At 41.0% G+C, this 18,829-nt stretch overlaps 1 protein-coding gene across 1 annotated transcript in view; it reads left to right on the forward strand.

Annotated features, from left to right (window-relative positions):
- Positions 1–18,829, forward strand: part of cfap221 (cilia and flagella associated protein 221) — a 129,002-nt gene extending 110,173 nt beyond the window's left edge. The window contains exon 25 of the mRNA XM_023395394.2: positions 18,710–18,829. The gene's annotated coding sequence lies outside the window, so the exon portion shown is untranslated. The remainder of the gene's footprint in view (positions 1–18,709) is intronic.

Here is an 18,829-nt window from a genome sequence, read left to right on the forward strand (position 1 = left end):
TTTCTCTCTATTATGAATTTTTAATTGTTTTATATTTGTAAACGTGTCCCGAGCCTAGAAAAGTCAGTCTTATTCATCAGAGTGTAAAGTCTCTGGGCGGAGCAGGAATGCAAGGGAAGCACTAATGTGCGTTTGTAGTGGGAGACAGATAACACAGAAGCAACGGAAGAAGTAAATACCAAACAAGGGTTAATCTGTTTCGTGACATTCAATCCCCTGAATCAAGATTAAAAATATTTACCACGCACGCTTTCTGTCTCACTGTTGACACCACAGGATGCTGAAATGCTGACATTCACACACACACACACACACACACACACACACATTTGTCTCCATTTTGAGTGCAATTGAATACGGAACGACTGCAGAGCCTCTTCCAGACAATAGTGTAAATGCAGGTTGATCTGCGTTGGTTACAGCACATATTATGAGGTTAAGCGCTGAGCATTTGTGAGAGCTCTTGTACGTCTAGCCGCTGTGAGATGGTGTAAGAGTTGGTTTGTGTTATCGGCCAGCTTATCGGACGTGTGTGGAATCTGCTGCCTGGCTGTTACATGATGGGTGAAGCGAGGAGGGCAAGTAGCTATTGATTGTAGTTTTGTTTGCCAAAGGTTAGAAGTTCTGCAAAGCGGTGTATTGTCAAAAAATTCTCTGTGGGAACTAGAGTCTTTGTGAAAAAGACCACAAAGAAGTTAACTCAAGGGTGTTGGCTGCATTGTGTGCACACAGTCTGTATTTCAGAGATCCACTCGCAGCACTTTAGTGAGTGTTTAAAGGCAGGGAAGATCTTGTTTCCTCTTTTATCTGCACTGCATAATTAAATTATTAAGGTTTCCACAGTGTCACACTGCAGCGTTGTTGCTGCCTTGCCCTTATTAGATATCAGCCTCACTGCAGACTCAGATTACAAAAACTTCAAAGCCCAAACAATTATGATCAACTTTGCATGTTCTTTCCTGGAGAAAAGGTGCCTGTAGCAGCAAGCTTAACCCCCCAACCTTGATCAGTGTGTTCGCTATCCGAACAAGAAGAGTCTGTTGTTTTACAGAGCAGCTTCCAGGTGAACGTCTGTGCCAGAATGAATAAGATGCGAGTTGATGTTGTGAAAGAAAAAATGTTTCAAAATAAATCTTTTGAGCACAAATTGAGGTTAATAGAAAGGTGAAAATAGAAGAAACAACACTTGAAATTGACTATTACTGTTGCTATTTGGATGTCTATAGACAGGAGCACTGTCAATTAAGAGGACTAAACAGATGACAGTTTGCATGTAATCTAATAATGTTGTTGTCACATGTCAGGGGAAAGAGCTACTTAATGAATCCATGACCCATATTACGTTCATTTCAATTGGTCTTTATGGTTCACTGACATTGAAGACTGTATTGCGAAATTGTCAGCATCTTCACAGTCATGTGATTTTCGAGTGCTCTGTGGTGTAAGTATGAATAAGAGTGCTGAAGTGCACGTGGGTGTGTTCATGTGTGCATATCTGCCAGTTATGTCCCCGGGGACCTGCTGTGCTGGGCCACTGATGCAAGCAGTTTTGGTTGGTGAAGGCCTGCTGGGAGGCGTTGACTCAGTTCCAACAGCATGTTCTGCTCCACCAACTGGACAATGAGGGACAACAATGCAGTTGTACTCTTGAAATTAGTTTTTTGGAAAAAAAATTTTTTTTAAATCTGTATTTCAGCTTGAACTGTGCCCACAGATACTGTATGTTCTCTGTGATTTTTAAAGTGAATGCAGCACTTGAGCATCCGGTTTGAACAGCGTGAAGCTGATTGTCCAGGCACTGGTGCCCATACATCCCACGTACTACTTTTGTGATCCACCATCAGCTTGACAGTTGTGTTTTTAGTGAATTATCTTGACAATTATTGGATGGAAGGCCATGAAATTTTGCATAGAAACTCATGGTGTACGGGGGGGCGGAGTCTAAAGTCTAAGACATTAAAGGTTCGCAGAGGATGAAGCTAAACTAAAACATGATACTTCTGTATTATTTTAGGCCTACATGCACAAAACAGTGCAAGAATAATAAAGAATCTGCACCACTTACGAGGGCGTCATCAAAAAAGTCAGTGCTGTCCCACACAGCTACAGCGAACTGTCAGTAGCAGATGCTTCAACAAAGTACAGACATCCACTTTAATGATGACTTTGAGCACAGACAAGACAGAAACTGAAAGTCTGCTCACTAATTCATCTGTTTGTGTTGACAGGACATCAACCTGATATATGCAGACAGCTGCTAGCCAGCGTTAGCTTCCCGACAGGGACAGACTGAATGAAGACAGACTGAATCCCACACGCTGCTCACTCGACTTCCACGGCTTCATATCTAGTAGCCAGAGATAAGATGTCCTCAACTAATAGACAGATCAGTGTGCAGTCTTTTTTCAGTCTTCCCCTCTCATAGATGGGATCTTTAGTTGCTCCAGAATAGCCAGACTCCACTAGCGACCCCAAGTCACGACAGTCCTGTTCACTGCATCAGGTCCACGTAGACTCTAACCATTCATGACATGGTTTACAGGCCTGTTGTGACTCAAGGTGCCTCATAAAGCAGCTATCATCTGCGTTACTCTTCAACTTAAAATAACCCTTTTGTGCATGTTGTAATAAATCACAGAGACGTCGTGCAAGCAAGGAGCCACTGCCTACACACAGATGTACATGTTTACTGAGGAAATGCGCAAATGTAAAGATCAATCTTGGGATTTTGAGAACCAACATTGGATCATTCAAATTAAAATCTTCTTTTTAATTTTATTTTTTGTCCAGCCCTACGAGCCATTCTTTTTCACCTGCCATGGAGGCTGGAGTGCTTAAAGGAGCTTCTAGCTCAACTCCGGTTCAATTTAAAATTATGACAGAATAGGAAGCACCACTACCTACACTACCCTTCTGCCCGGAGGAGAAATATTTCGGTTGCTTTTAATAATTTTCAGTCACTGCAGGATCTCCTCTTGGCTTCATTTGGCTCACAATCAAATCTTTATTGTCCATTTGGGAAAATCTGGCATTGAGCGCGAACAGAACAATACATACTCACAATGTACAAATTATAGAGAAATACATGCTGCATTCATTGTTCATTCAGCGTAACCAGGGGCTGCAGTGTATTCCAGCATGCACTGGGAAACCCCAGGACACACTGCCAGTCTCAACACCACACAAAGACAGACAGAGATAAACATTATTCACACATTTAGGCAATGTAGATTAGTCCAACTCATCTGCATTTCTTTGGATTATGTGGGAGAAACACCTGGAGGAAACCTCGGTGGCAGTGCGAGCTACTGTCCCTCCTGTGGGAACTATTTACAGTGGGAAATTGTGAGACCACAGAAGTGGAGGCACCGGGTGGGAAGCTGATCTGTTACAGCTAAGCAGGTCTGCAGTGTTGAGAAACTGGGACAACCTGAGGGGAATTGTCCTTAATTTACACCACAGTGGATAATCACGGTGGACGATGACGCTCTGCATCTCCCTGAGATATGTTTTGCAAAGACATCAGTAGATTTCTTTACCCGTGCAGCTCAGACAGGAACAACTACAGTCCAGTGTTTGTGGCCCTCCTTCACTCTTTTATTTTGTTCTCCCTTGGAAGTGCAGCTCAGTGTTTGAACAAACATAATCATCACAAAAGCTGAGTCAACCTGACATATGTCCAAATAACACATGGCGGATTCATGTGTGATGGTGCATAGGTAATGATGATGCTGCTGCAAAAGAGAATATTCAGGACATATTTCCCTCTGTATTGTTGATTTCTTTTTATACTTTTTTGAGAGCTTGTTTTGCTCTTTCATCTCTCAGAGAGGAAAAATAAAGCCAACTTCTAATCAGCGTGAAAATAAACTAAACATCTATCTACCTATCTCCCTATCTATCCATGTGTTAACCCAATTTTCCACATCTAACGGCCAGACTATGATCCACTGAGGCCAGATGAATTAGTCTTCCTCCTCCTCATGTTGCTCATCCTCCTCGTCTTGCTTTTCAGAAAAGCATGACAGACCCCATGTGTATTACCAAATTACCCAGTGGGTCTTGATTAAGAAGAAATGGCTTTTATGCCTGCTCGGCCCGGCTGGGATGACAAACGCATCACGCATTGTCAGCCCCTGCAAAACACACACGTACATGCGGACGCACATATCCCAGCTGACCATTCAACTCCCATATGTTCCGTGACCAAGAAGTACTGTACTGGGAGTACTGCAGGCCTCAGCGGGCTGTCAAATGCTATCCCAAGGGTTAGCCTCACATCTTCAGTCCCGCTTTCAAAATAAATGTGCTGTAAAATAATTCATCATTTACTAAAAGTAATCGACAGGACTTTAGGACTCGTTTGCCTGAAGTGATTCCATCAGAAAACACAAATGCCGACAATTATTTAACAATAAAATGCACCTACTAGTCAGTATGTTTGGTCAAAATTAAATTAAAGTGATAGTTCATAGTTCATGATAGTCAGTGTATTTACCTGCCACAGATTCTGGTTCGGTGCTCTCTCAGTTAGGAGAAGCACCGGCACAGAAGCTGAATGATGTGCTACTGTTTAGGGGACCGTCCACAAAAACATGATGTAGCCATCAAATCCCATCAAAAAAGTCCAATATCAGTTGAAGTGCACGCTATATTTAGAATATTGTCATCGCTTTATCTTCGCACGACATCAAACGTCAAACAGCCCTGTGCTTGTGCGTAGGAAAACAATGGCTCAACGGTTGAGAAAATGAAGTTCCAAAGGAAAGGGGCTTCATATCTTTGTGTCAACCCTCCAATGGGAAAATTTCTGCCACATAAACTAACTTCTGTCTGCCTCCTTGGAATAGATATTGAAATATTAAAAAATATAAAATTCACCTGGATTAGTCCAGTGGGCTTCAGCCTCTGTACATTATCCCCTTTTAGTCATAGCTATTGGTCATACAGTTCAAGCCAGTTATGGATCCCTGGGAGTGTAGTCTGCAACGCACTATAATCCACCACTCCATACTCTCCTACAGCCCATGTCATCCACAGTGATCACACATCAGGTCATGCATGACCAAAGGTAATGCTTCTGGATAAATACAGATTTCAGTCAACACACAATAATGATTAACTGACTGTACTGACACTAAAGGGGGGAAAAAAACCCAACTGTTCTTATCTAACAAGCTTAAACAAATTCCCTCAAACAGATTTCATTATAAGGATGAAACGAGAGCTAGTTAGACTTTCATTCATATGGAAAAACATTGTTCCTTATAGAGCTGCAGAACTTGAGGGATTAAATTTTACGATGAAAGAAAAATACAACTTATCATGAAAGGTAAAACAAACTATGGTGCTATTATTGCAAAGAAGGCTGAAAAAATATATATAAAATGAGCCAGTACCTCTTGAGCTCACTAATGAACTAATCTGAATGAATTAAATCTCATTTGTTTAGTCGGTACTAAAACAAGAGAGGGAAAATGACAAGTTGTGGTGACCACATGTAAGCTAAGCTAGCCGTCTGCTGGCTGTAGCTTCATGTTTAAGGTACGGACGTGAAAATGGTATCAATGTTCCCATCTAACCCTTAGCTAGAAGCAAGCAAGCTAAGCTAATAAGCAAACTGTTCCTTTAAACAACGGTGTAATCCTTGGGCAATACTGTGTGAATCCCTGTTGACGTGAGAAGGCTGCAGACAGGAGATAATATAGTCACACCAACCATAGGACTCCCTAGAACATGGACCAGATCCCTCACCGGCTTCCCACCACTGAGCACTGCCAATTGTGTTCAGCTGGGCCAAACGGGATGCAACTTTGCCAGCAATGCAACCCAGACCTGCCACTGACATTTCAATCAGTTCTTCCTTGACTCACAGTTCAGTTCATGTTGAGCTCAGGCTGCCGAGTTAAAAATGTGTTCATTTTTTTGTCGACTTTACCTCGTTAAGGTGCAACATTATGCAGCTGCTGCAGGCCTGTAGTCATCAGTTAGTGCTGTAATTATAGCCAAGTTTGCCATAATAGAACTCATGTAAATATGAGCTGACAACGGGAATATTTGTGTCAGCCCTCTAGTGTCAGCCCCCTAGTGGTAATCACAAGTAGGCCATGCAGCCCTTTTTTGTAAGCTCCCAAAACTCCCTTTTGGCATTATAGATTGATTGAAGCGTGTCAACACAAGAGCAAACTTGGCAGTGAGTTGGTTTCCTTCTCTCTTCAAAGTCTTTAAAGGGAAGAGATCATTACTGGTTGATTACAAAATGAAATACAATAAGTAGAGGAGTCCAATAACTGATGTGGGCATTCAAATTAAACAAGTGGACGCTTCCAAAGAGCAAGAACATGCTATGCTATGTATATTTTATTTACCTCTAATTTGAATATAACATTAAACAACATGTAATCGGCATGGTGCTAAAGTTGAGTTGTCATAAGTGTCACAGGTCTGCACAGTGGCACCTAATCTTTATGGATGTGACTGCAGCAGCACCACTTGGGAAGAAACCTCTCTTTGCTGTCTGTTCCAGCACTTCTCAGCCGCCATGGCGCTGCACCACACGTTGGCAAAACAACAAATTCCCTAGGCACGCACACACACACGCATACACACGCACATACACAAATAGTTGATTACAGAAATGTTGAAATGTCAAAACTGTTGAGGAGCGCCAGAAAACACAAACAGAGCTGAAGGACTTGACTGATTTAGATAAGAAGCTCTCTAAACCAAGTTTTAATGATCCAATAAATTTGTTAGATAATGGATTTATTTACTTAACATTTCAGCAAAATGTCAGGGCACACTTCAGCTCGCACCATTTCACAAAGGTTCATCTCACAACGCTTGAGAACCACAAGACAATTAAATAGAGATACAGAGGTGGAAAAAGCAGGTGGACAGGTTTTGTTTTTCCATTCACACAATGCATTTGAAGACTTACTGAAATGTAGACGCCTCTGTAGTTAATGATTTGTAAGCATGTGGGAATGGTATTTTATATCATCATGCCTGTAAATAGGACGGACAAAAACTCCTGTAGTCCAGTGCAACACCATGACCTCAGTCATAAACATGTAATATGTAAACAAAAACACAACATTACAAACTTGAATTTATGGCAGAGTGGTAGTGAATCGCAATAGACTGTGCAGGTGTGCATAATAAAGTGGTACCACAATCATAAGAAAATTAAGCTTAATTAAATTGAGCCCAAATAGAAGTGGTGTAATTGTGAAATATGTGAAAGTAATAAAGGATATTTCAACAGTTACAATATTGTTTATCTATAATTAAAATAAACAGAATGCTATTAATGAATCAGTGGAACATATTGTATAGTTTATAGAAAGGAAGCTGTTGGTAAGTAGGTTGTGATACTGGAAAAACAAAAGCTCTCGCGCTTTTGAGACGGGCCCTAACTTCATTCTTCAGCAGTTTCCAGGCTTCAGTATCAGATCCTGAGGTAAAAATAACACCTATGAACATCAGTTAAAATCTGCCTCACACTGCACAACAACAGATGAGATCAAAACTGATGAAAAGGTGGATGAACCTGGCAGAACGTTGGAATATTGAACCTTATAAGGAAACTATCAGGCTACACCTCAGTGTTTTCAGTCTATATCTTCTTTGTTTACATTAAGGCAAATCTGCATCATGGAAAATCATGCTGCTTTGGCTATTCCTGCTCACGGTGTAACCATGGAAACGGACAACAATCACCTGGATTACTCTGATACTGCAGAAAAAGGCAGAATCACTTTTTTCATTGATTTTCTGAATAGATTCATGGACATTTATTGTTGCTCGACACTTACATCCAATCCCCACAAGGTATAAAAACTTAATCCATATGACTTGTTAAAGAAAAAAACAAATCAACAACCTCAATTTAAGATCAACAGCCAGAGATTAAAGTGTCTCAATTTTAGAGTGAGTGTTCATTAGCATTGAAAGTTGTGAGTAAAGTAAAAAAATAAGGAAAACGAATAGAACTAGTAATGTTTTTCCTCTCTGCCATTTTCACTTGGCTTCAGTCTAATGCCACAAAATGTAGTTTTTTGGTTCATCCCACTGGGATTAAACTCAACCAATGAGACTATTTCTGCCTCTAAGAAATGTTTAAATATCTGCATATGGTGAACAGCTGCCATCTGGTTCTACAAAGCAGGAAGCAGCACGAGCTAAAAATTATTTGCAAATGCTATTTGACCCACATCTGTACATTTCAGCAGTTCCTCACTCCAAGGACAAGCTGCAGCGAGCCATCTGCACCGCTGAGAGCGACTGCAGCTGCAAACACCCGACTACCGGGGAACTGTTGCCCTTCAAACACAGGTGAACTCTACTGCCCAGCACGAGCTGTATCATTTCACAGCCTCACATGTGGCAGATACAATAGATCCGGCAGTAGAAGCAGTGAAGCTAACTATAATCCTGAAAACACACGGGATGTGAAAACTGCCTAGTTTGATTAATTCACTGCTACTCAGCAGAGAGAAACCAGGAGAGAGGTTGTGAAAGAGGCACTCTATTGTCTGTAAAAAAGTGTATTTCCCCCAAACTGGAAACAAGGTGCGTACACAACCCTGACAAATCAGCAACTCAAAGTGGTGGCTATGGCTATCTTGTTCGCAAACGATTGCTTATTTACACATCCGGCAGATACAGAGCAACATTATCATTCATTTGGAATCACATGTCTGGCCTTGAGATGACTGTCAGTCCAATATTCCCTCTAGTTTAACTCTATTTACTCTCCTGTTAAGGGACATTTCTGGCTCTTCAGTTGCTAAATGCTTCATTTTGTTGTTTGTTGTGGCTAATGTGTCTGTCTGCTGTTTGGTGCTGAGCAGGTAGTGTACGGCTGGCGCTTGAAAACCAAAGACTGAAGCTAAATAGTAAAGCTGCTGACCCCGACAGCTGTCAATGAGATGAAACTTGCTACACAGCTCTGAGCTACAGATCCAGATGGTAACACTCTGTAGCTTGCACGTTGTTTTTACATTTTCATTTGGTACATTGCTATTATTGTTTTAAGTAGAAAACAAAGCAGTTACACTTTCCCTTCTCATTCGCATTGATCTGCTGCCTTTGAACAGGGATGTTCAATATCCAGCTGCAGCTGCACTCGGCTCCTAGCTGTGGATCCTGTGTATCTACTTGAATGCATTTAAGGCAGAATATTATTGTCTCACATTTGCTCAGCAAATTTCCCTGTATAAAGCAATATTATTTAAATTGAAGAGTGCGGCTTCACCGGGTGACCCTCCAGGGTGTGTTTTATTACACACATGTCATAGGAATACTCATCTTGTTCATTTCATTGGACACAGATAAAGGATAACATCAGGTGTTTCCAAGGATTTGGTGAAAAAAAAAGAAAAAAAAGAAGCTCATATATTCCTTTTATGAACGCATAGTCATGTAAGTCTTAATGAAAATACTTTCCCATCAGACAGATATTGACCTGCTGCGTAGGTGTGAGTACAATGCCTGTGTGTTTGTGGTTTGAGTATGTAGGTGTGTGGGGGACTGAGCGAGCACATACTGTACTGTACCAGATTGCATTCAGCTCCCTGAATCAAATATAATAGATCTGGGAAAGGAAGGTATTTCTCTTCCCTAGGAGGTTTAATGAGAACCAGGCAGAGGGAAAGGTCTCACTGCTTATGAATGGCCACCAGGCAATCTCACAGCAAAACAGGGGATGGGGCAGGGGATGCTCGTTAAACACAACCACGCACATTTATGCACGCAATAAATTATCTCTTAATTCAATTTCCGTTACTTAAATAACAATGAAATAATCGCAACAACCTCTTATACCTGCTAACACTGGCGTGTCATCCATTTATTGTATTAATTACTCTGTGAAGTGGCTGCATTTTAAGTGAATGTGACTCACATGCCACTACACGGACATTAAAAACTGACTTTTAAGACTTTGTTCACACACTGTTGAAGATTATGGTGCAAATAGATGCAAATGGAAGCTTTTGGCTCAGCTCAAGCTAATCCCAGGATACTGTGTTAAGAATCACAACGGAATCTATTTATAATAATGCTAATAGGGCTTGGACGTCTGCCACGACAGAGGTTAATGCTATAATCTCTTTGAAAGTGGGGGGAGGGGGCAATATTAGTTGCTTTAGTCACAGACACCCAAACCATTTTGTTAAACTGACATAAGATTGTTAAAGGAGGGAAGTCCTCAGTGACTAATATTTGTGAATTTTCCACAAGCAACTTTGTCACTTTAACACGAGGAAACAAAAATTAGACACCCGTCACAGCTGGAGACAATCTCGAGATTTAATTAGACTTTGTGTCCATCAGGTAAACAATGAATTATGCATTATTTTTTGCTCCCCTGGTGCCATCGCAACAGTGGAAGATGCCTCATGCCCAACAAGCAGTTCAGCAGCTTTAGACTCTCAGAAAAGATGCCACATCTGTCTGTGAGGCTTCGTGTCACCTGGGGTGGCAAAAATATGGTTGTGCGAGGTTAATTCAAATCTAATGGAAGATTTCAAATGTCTAAATAAAAACACATTTATAAAACAATCAAATACAATACTGTATTGTTATATGTATTTCCCTTTTATGTAAGTATTTAGGGGAAACCAAATTCAAAAATCAAGTGTCTAATCACAGCTGGAAAACTGCAGAAAAAAAAGTATAGTCTTTTAGTTTTGTCAGAGAAGTATTTCTGTGCCTCATGCTGGTGATAATATTTCTTTGATTACACTAAATTGGAGTTAGCCTTGTGCAAATGGGGATAAAAGTCTGTGCTGTTTTTTATTTATTTAGCTGTTTTAAATCTTCCATTAGGTCGAGTACAATCAGACAGACAACATATCACCAGAGAAGCTTCGAAGACAAAAAACTGCTCTAACAAAATGGCCTTTCTCATTTTCCTCGACTAAATGACTAGGCTTAACTGGAAATACAAACCACACAGGTGCAAGCCGTCAACCCCCCCCTTTCCCTTTCTACATTTTCAAAGTCTATCCAACTCCTCCAAATCCCTGGCTAACCACCGGTTCTTTGGCTGGAGGGGACATGGGAGCCGCAGATGGAAATCGATTAAATGGTTAGAGCTCACAGGGATGGGAAATGTGTCAGCTATGATCCAGCCCAGGTTGGTCTTATTACCGCCTAATGCACTTCACTTTGGTATCAGTCCCCCTCCCTTTAAAGCTCTACATGATTGCTTTGGCCATTCCATTGTGGTTTCTCATTAACCCGGGAACGCTGAGGAATGAAAGGCCAGCTTTTACTGAGCTCCACAACCTCTCTTTGGAGATGAATTAAACATTTTAACAGGACCTAAATTTCTGGTCAAGGCCCCCTGTTTGCCTCCTCAGACGGTGTGTGTGCTTTTCTAAAAAAATAAATAAAAAAATAGCACAGGAAACTGCATTAATTTGCAAGTATTTCTGTCAACATACTTGTGAGCACTTGGCAGGAAGCGCCACAGTTTTCGGCACCAAGGAGGTATAGAGATTCAAATTAACCGGCTAATTTATGCAGTAAGGTGCTCCAAAATATAATGAGATCATCTTATCTGTAAGTACAAGATATTATGAGATCACAATGCCTGTCAACACACAGGCAGACATCACCATGGTAACTTAATGTCCCACATGCAGTGTACCCCGCTGGCAAATGACAATACATGACACGCTGCGGCCACCAATATGAAAAAACGCATCCAGTATTTAAATTGCAGCTTGTCCTCCCCAGTCATTAGAAGTTGGAATTTAATGAAAAGTAGATGGTTTATCCAGAAGACAAAATAATGCTGGCCAAAAACAGACCTTTTTTTTTAGATAAAACTTTTCCTAAAGTTTGATTTTAAACACCCGGGAGTGTAAAACGCAGGAAAAACATTAATCCTGAGACATTAAGAACAAACACAAACCGAGAGGGAGAGACATTTGCATCATACAGCTCATAAAAGGTTACTCCGTCCGTGTGTGTGTGTGTGTGTGTGTGTGTGTGTGTGTGTGTGTGTGTGTGTGTGTGTGTGTGTGTGTGGAGCTTCTGCATCTCCTCCCCCCAGGTGACTGCCAGCTCAGCTAACCTTGCTACCTAAGATGTGAGGAGAAGCATTTGCCAGGACTCTAAACTCCTCTTCATCTAATAAAATGTCACTGGACTTGAAATATTGAGGAGGCTCATCTGAGAATTGTCCTTTCAGCTGGGGAGGTGTCAGCGCTGTGCCAAATGTCAGCTCTGTGAGGATCAAGGAGAAGGGGCCTGCCAGGACCAAGTCAGCCTCAAAGCCACCAAAGATCTGTAAGTGGAAAGAGTGGCTATTTAACTACAGCAGGAAATGCTGTAATGTTGGGTGATCCTTCCTTAAAGCAGCAGCACGCTAAATGTTATGTACGATTAGATCTCAGCGGCCTATAAGGTGGAATTGCAGCGATGACCTATTTGCACTGGGTGTGAACTCCTCCCTCTGAGCAGGAAGTGGTGAATCAAAATTCAAAAGTGAAATATTGACAATTTATCTCCTGTTTATAACTCATACCAGGCCAAGCTATTATCACCCTACAGAAATCCTGTAGGGTATCGCACCGTGAATGCCCCCCCTCCCCATTTCATTGAATTAAAATTATAACATATATTTGTTTATCTTAAAACCTCCCATATTCTCTAACTGATTTTGATCCAGCTGAGTAGTTAAATGAGGAAAACGATGCCCTGTTAAGAAAATATTATGGCAATTCATTAACTGTTTCTAATGATTTGAAGATTTTGCTTACAATCAGCAAACTGACAATTATCAAAGAGGACCACACACAGATTTTTCAGAGTGAGCCTGCATGTTTTTACATTTTCAATCGCCTTAAATTGTTATTTTGAATGTGCGTTTTCCAGATTGTTGATTGTGTCACTGTTAGAAATTCAAATGCGGAGTACAAACTAAATAAAAGCGCAGTGAGTTTGAAATGCAGAGAGTAGAAACTAAATCAATACGATTATATGCACACCATAAATTACCCGATCATGGGACCACACATGGTCAGGTTAAAGACATATACTATCTATCTAAAGGGAAGAGAGCTCAGACACTTCAGAAGGCTTCTGTACAAAGAAGTAAATGTTAGCATGCTAATTAAACATATAGTTTAGCTGCAACCCTGTCAAACTCAAAATCACTTGACAAAAGTTAGTGCGCTTTACAGGGATGAAATGTTGAAAGCGTTGGGATTCACCCATCACCACTAATTAGAACTAAACACAGAGTATGCCTGAAGCTGATTTAAATAAAAAAATAAAAAAAGTCATTAGTTTTGTAGGTTTTTGACCACAAATGAATGTTTATGACAATTGAAATTTCAACCTGATTGTGGCAATATAGATGAAAAGTTAGGGCATCAGCAAAGCTATTACAGTTCATTCTGGGAGGGGGGGTAGATGAGTGTCTGCACCTAATTTAATGTCACTACATCCAAACTAAAAGTGTGAGCCTTACGATGACGCCAGAGGGAAAGTTACTAAAGTTAGAAGGAATCTTCCCAGGGGAACCTTGGATGTTTTTTTTTTTACCGAATTTCTTGCCAAACCATTCGATATTTGTTGAGATATTTCAGTCTGGACCAACCGACTAACACTCCCAGCCCTGATGTGAAGCCACTGTCATGCAAATTCTTGTTACTTGAGGACCTAGCCGACTGGCTAAGTAGCGTTAGCATGCTGTTTTTATCATTTCTGAACTGAAAAGTGTCCCTTCACCCTCCATCTACTCCTGTTCATCTTTTAGTTACATCTGCGATCTCTGTGTTTACTTCAGGCTATGAGGGACAGACGAGAACATAAACCCAGTCTGAACTTTCTTGGCAAATAATGTTAAGACTCCTCAAATCTGATTTCCGCTGGTTTTATGCTTTAATAAAACAAAGGATTCATTTAAATCTTTTATTAAACAAGGGAAATGTAGACTGCTGACGTTTACTGTACAAGGAGATGAGTAAAATTCAATGAGACCAAATGTTGCAGCGTCTACATCCCATCCTCCGCTCTCATGTGTCGCCTCCGGAGTGATTGAATCTGACATGACTCCTGAATTGGATCTATGACATTTTAATATGCGATGCAAAGTGGGTCAAACTTTGACTTGGATTTCAAAAACTCTCATATCTGGACGGCAAATACGGACATGAAGGATGCAGCAATTTACAGTAATTGATAGTAAATAGGGGAGGGGGGGGGTAAAGGGGAAGTAAAGGGAGGATCATGAAGGAATGGAGGAAGAAAAGGGAGGGGAGAGAGAAACAGATGGGAAGAGAGAGACAGGAAACAGCTGTAAACCAATGATGTCTGAGCTGCTTTGGTTTCTATTTCTGACACACACCTGGCTTTTATCTGAATCAAAGTCTGTCTCTTTGGTGACACACACACACACACACACACACACATTTAGCTCTTGCAGCTCTAATTTGTGTGTAGATTATATAAAGAAAGCCGAATCAGCAAAGTCTTATTGAAGCAGGTGAATAAATATGGATGGATAGTACCTGCCTGCTGGTCAGAGTCAAACACACACGCCTCCTATTGAAATGCACACGCAGTCTTTCCCTTTTCACACCACCCACAGACTTAATTGTAAGCGCCAGACACATTCAGTGAGGCAATAATGGCGGATATGATTGCAGCGACCTGGTCAGTCAGTATAGATCAATAGCTTGTTAGCTATGGACAATTACAGCTTTCAGTCACAGTCGCCGGCTGTGATCACACATAGATACAACTGGATTAGCTACCTGGCTACATTGAAAAGCTGTCAGGCTGACTGTATTTGCATGCACGCTGAAACTGAACCGCACCTAATCAGAGGGATTTCTCTTGAGTTTAAATCTGATAAGGTTGAGTTCTTTTACTCTCACATGTTTCAGTAGTTTCTAAAAAGTCCAGGGATTTAAAATAAGAACATTTTCTTAAAAGGGTAATAGCTTCATCAGATGTTTTGAGCTGCTGAGCAGTAATTTCTCTTGAGATGAGATCTGTGACTTCTGTGGATTTTCTGTTGTTTTTCTGTCAATGCAGCGTCTGCATCTATTCAACAAAGTGGCTTTTGTTGCTTGTATCTACTTGTCGCTTCTTTTGTCTTTTGCAAAATACATGGCTGTTGCTGTTAGATTGCACCATTCCTTGTGTGACAAGGGCTTTTTTTCCTGGAAAGTGGCATTGTAGCATGTGGCAAATATATCTGAGGATCAACGCGGTCAGCAGTTGGAGCAGGCGGGAGATGATCTATGTTTTGTTATTGTCACATGAAAAGACCAAAACAAATAACGTCTGAGTCCGTCTTTTGTTTACCTTAACTTTCTGACTTCCCCACCCGGTCTGTGGCTCTCCACTGGTTCCCACTGAGGGTGTAAGCGCCTCACAAACGTTTAGTGTCATTTTTAAAAGAGGCTCGGTAGTTCCCTAAAACAGCTGGGCACTGTAGTTTTTTTTTTAGCAAATGTCAATCAAGCAGGAGGAAATAGTGCGTTTGTTTGGAACTGTTTTCTATGGCGGATGAATACACATTTTGGTGCTGTTGTGAGTATTTACAGCAGCAGGACGGTGATGTGGCACTGACTCAAAATAAAGTACAGTGTGTGTTTATGCTAATGAAGGAGCAGTTGCAGTGCAACAGAGTGGCTTGTTGATGTTTGTTTCTTAGTTTTTAAAGCCTCAGTCTGTATGTTTGAGTCTGTCGAATGAATTCTCGTGCGCACAGAGACTCGATTCTGTCTTAAAAGGACCTTTTTAATTTGAGAACCGGTGTATTTTTAGAATGAGGCTCAAATATAAGTTTAATCAAACTCCTTGAATCATCCCGGCTTCCAAACTCTGAATGTGCGTGGCTGCTGAGCCCTCGCAGCACACAAAGCCCCACACTCCAGCCCCGCTCCCTCCTCGATTCCCTGGTGAGCACACACACACACACACACACACACACACACGTGAGCATCTCCACACAAGTGTACAAGGATCACGCAGATCGTACACAGTGATCACACTCTGAATCCAAAAGGAAAGTGACACAATAGGGACACAAAAGCATCTCATCTTCATCCAAGGCGAACTGCTTCTTATCAGTTAAGGTGAGACTCAACACTTGTTCTGCTCGGGGGAAATCTGGGTCGCTTTTTTCGCAAGTGGACCAGTCACCCACTTTATATGAAGATTAGGCTCACTGCTGACTTCACAAGACTGGAAGAGACAGGGGGGAAACAAACACACACTAAGATAATACCCTGTTATGTTGTAGCTCGGATTTCTGCTGCTGGTTTTTTCAGATTTTGCAGTTGCACTTTTTGCCAGTTTAAGCGACTCAACATTCAAATTTTAACAATAAGGTGACACTGATGTCTGAGAGCGAATGGACGACTGATCGCGCTAAAATACTAACAGTATGGTTGATATTCCCTCTTTAGCTGTTGTCTACATATTCCTCCACAACTCAGCGTCCTCCAACCTCCAGCCCTAAAATAACCAGAGAATATGATCCAAAACAGTGTTTAGACCAGTAGTTCCCAACCTATGGGCCGGGGCCCACTGGTGGGCCATGAAGGTAATTCAAGTGGGCCGAAAAACAGTGCATATACTGTATATAAATAATGCTTATATAAGATGTGTTTTACAACAAAATGATCTTTAAAAACATAGCAACAGGAAAAGTTAAAAGGAAAGAGTCAAAATTAAAAGAAAGCATAATTTAGACCAACATTTTTGAGATCTGAAGCGGGACACGAGTTGGAAAAGGTTGGGTATCATAGTTATGTAGTTATAATCATGAATTGTTGTACAGGGGTTTCTTTTCCATATATGTTTGAGTTTTACATAAAAATCTGACACAAAAGAGGAGAAGAGAGAATGTACAACCATCCCCAGCCTCGCCTACATGAGTTTAGCTTAAAGAGGTTGTTTTACCAAAGAAATAAGCTTCACTGTGAGATACAAACACACTTCCAAGTTCTAAATTAATGGCCAATTAAAACCGACATCTCAAAAATGCTTAAAACAACAGTACGTATTCTGGTTCCACAGCCGGCAGCATATAAACAAGCACAAGTAGAGAGGAGCTCACATTTAAAAGGGAGGCAACCTGAAGAGCATTGTTCAGTGTGTGTGTGTGTGTGTGTCTCTCTGTCTGTGTGTGTGTGTGTGTGTGTGTCTGTCTCTGTCTCTGTGTGTGTGCGTGTGTGTGCGTGTGTGTGTGTGTGTGTGTGTGTACAGACAAAATCCAGGTGTATCTCACAAATGAGCCAGACTGTTCTGACTTCAGTGGCTGTCTATGTGAGTGTACTTGTCATTGTGTGTGTGTGTGTGTGTTTCTCAGAGATTCATTGCAGCATCTCTCAACTGAACCCACTTCTCTTTTTTCTTTTTTCTTTTTTTTTTTTTACAACGACTTAAATGTCCCAGATCTGTCTTTGACTCAGCGTCATATCCGAGTGTGTTCGTTTCTGCGTGTGGTTTTACACACACACACACACACACACACACACACATACACACACACACGTGTTTCCACTGCCTCACATTATCCTGCGAAGACATTAACATTTCATGGATGATACCGAGGTTTGTCAACTGGATCTCATCAAAATTTCATCCTTAATTACTGAATCAGTGCTGGAGGGAGATTCCCCACTCCGCAAGGTGAACTACCTGCAGGGGCCAAAAAAAAAAAGAAATCAATTCCCACCAGGTTATTGCCGGTGAAAGCTGGGTGCTTGGTCATTTTAAATCACCCAGGAACACAAATAAACACTCTTAATGATCTGGAGATAAGTGTTCCCACCAGAGTCTTTGCACAAAGTCTATTGAAACTTCAGCTGAAGCTGCTAAAACCCCCGACTGAAACCTTTACAACTGAAAGTCTTTCAGGCTTGGCGCTAGCAACTTCAAGGTGCAGACTGTGTCTCTGACTAAGTCTCGAATAAATATTAAAATGACTTCAACAAGTCCTGCAGCTGAGAGACGGATCAGCAGCAAACAGACCCAGTCCTATTGTTTAGAGATTTATAATATTATTTGCAATGGTTGAATTCGCTGCATTTAATCTCACAGCTGTACTTACAAGTTACTTTTCTGATTAAGATTTCACTTGAAAAAGATTTATAATGATATATTTTTTTAAAAATCAATGCATTATTAAAGATTAAATCAGCGATTTCCAACCTTTTCAGCTTGTGACCTCATAAAAAAAGCCATATATAGAATATATATATAATATATATATATCGCGGCCTGCGTTTTCCAATGCTGACAAAAGCTCGATATCAGCCATTTTTCTCCAGAACTGATACCTTATGTGCCTTTTGTTAATAATAGTTCTGTACTTTTACTTCAGTAGGGTGGATGCATTAGCATGGATCTTTTACTTGAAATAGAATATTTCTACATTATTGTACTGGTACTTTTACTTGGACTAAGAGTTGCCCACCAATTTATCAATGCACTCCTATATCACTGTCAGACTCCCAATGGATTTGTTTTTTAAAAAAGGTGCAGAAATGGATATAGTAGAACCAGAGATCAAAACCTGAAGCCTACATTACCCACAATGCAATGTGTGTTATGCTAGTAGCAGCTAACCTAGCTCTAGCCTCAAGCAGAGATCAGGAGCAGGCTACAGAGCCGGCTCTCTCAGTCTATGCCCCCAAATTGTTTTCATTTTCTGATTTGTGTTTTTCAGCCCCAACCAACGCTGCCTCAGGTGACATCACTCGAGGAGATGTATCACTTCTTACAGCTCCCCCTGGAGACACAGCAGGCTTTATACAACCTTTTCATCACATGCAGCAGTACTCCCCAA

Source organism: Seriola lalandi, unplaced genomic scaffold (assembly GCF_002814215.2).
Source record: "Seriola lalandi dorsalis isolate HSWRI2012SDOR001 ecotype SW California unplaced genomic scaffold, Sedor1 jcf7180002054962, whole genome shotgun sequence".
Lineage (NCBI taxonomy): Eukaryota > Metazoa > Chordata > Actinopteri > Carangiformes > Carangidae > Seriola > Seriola lalandi.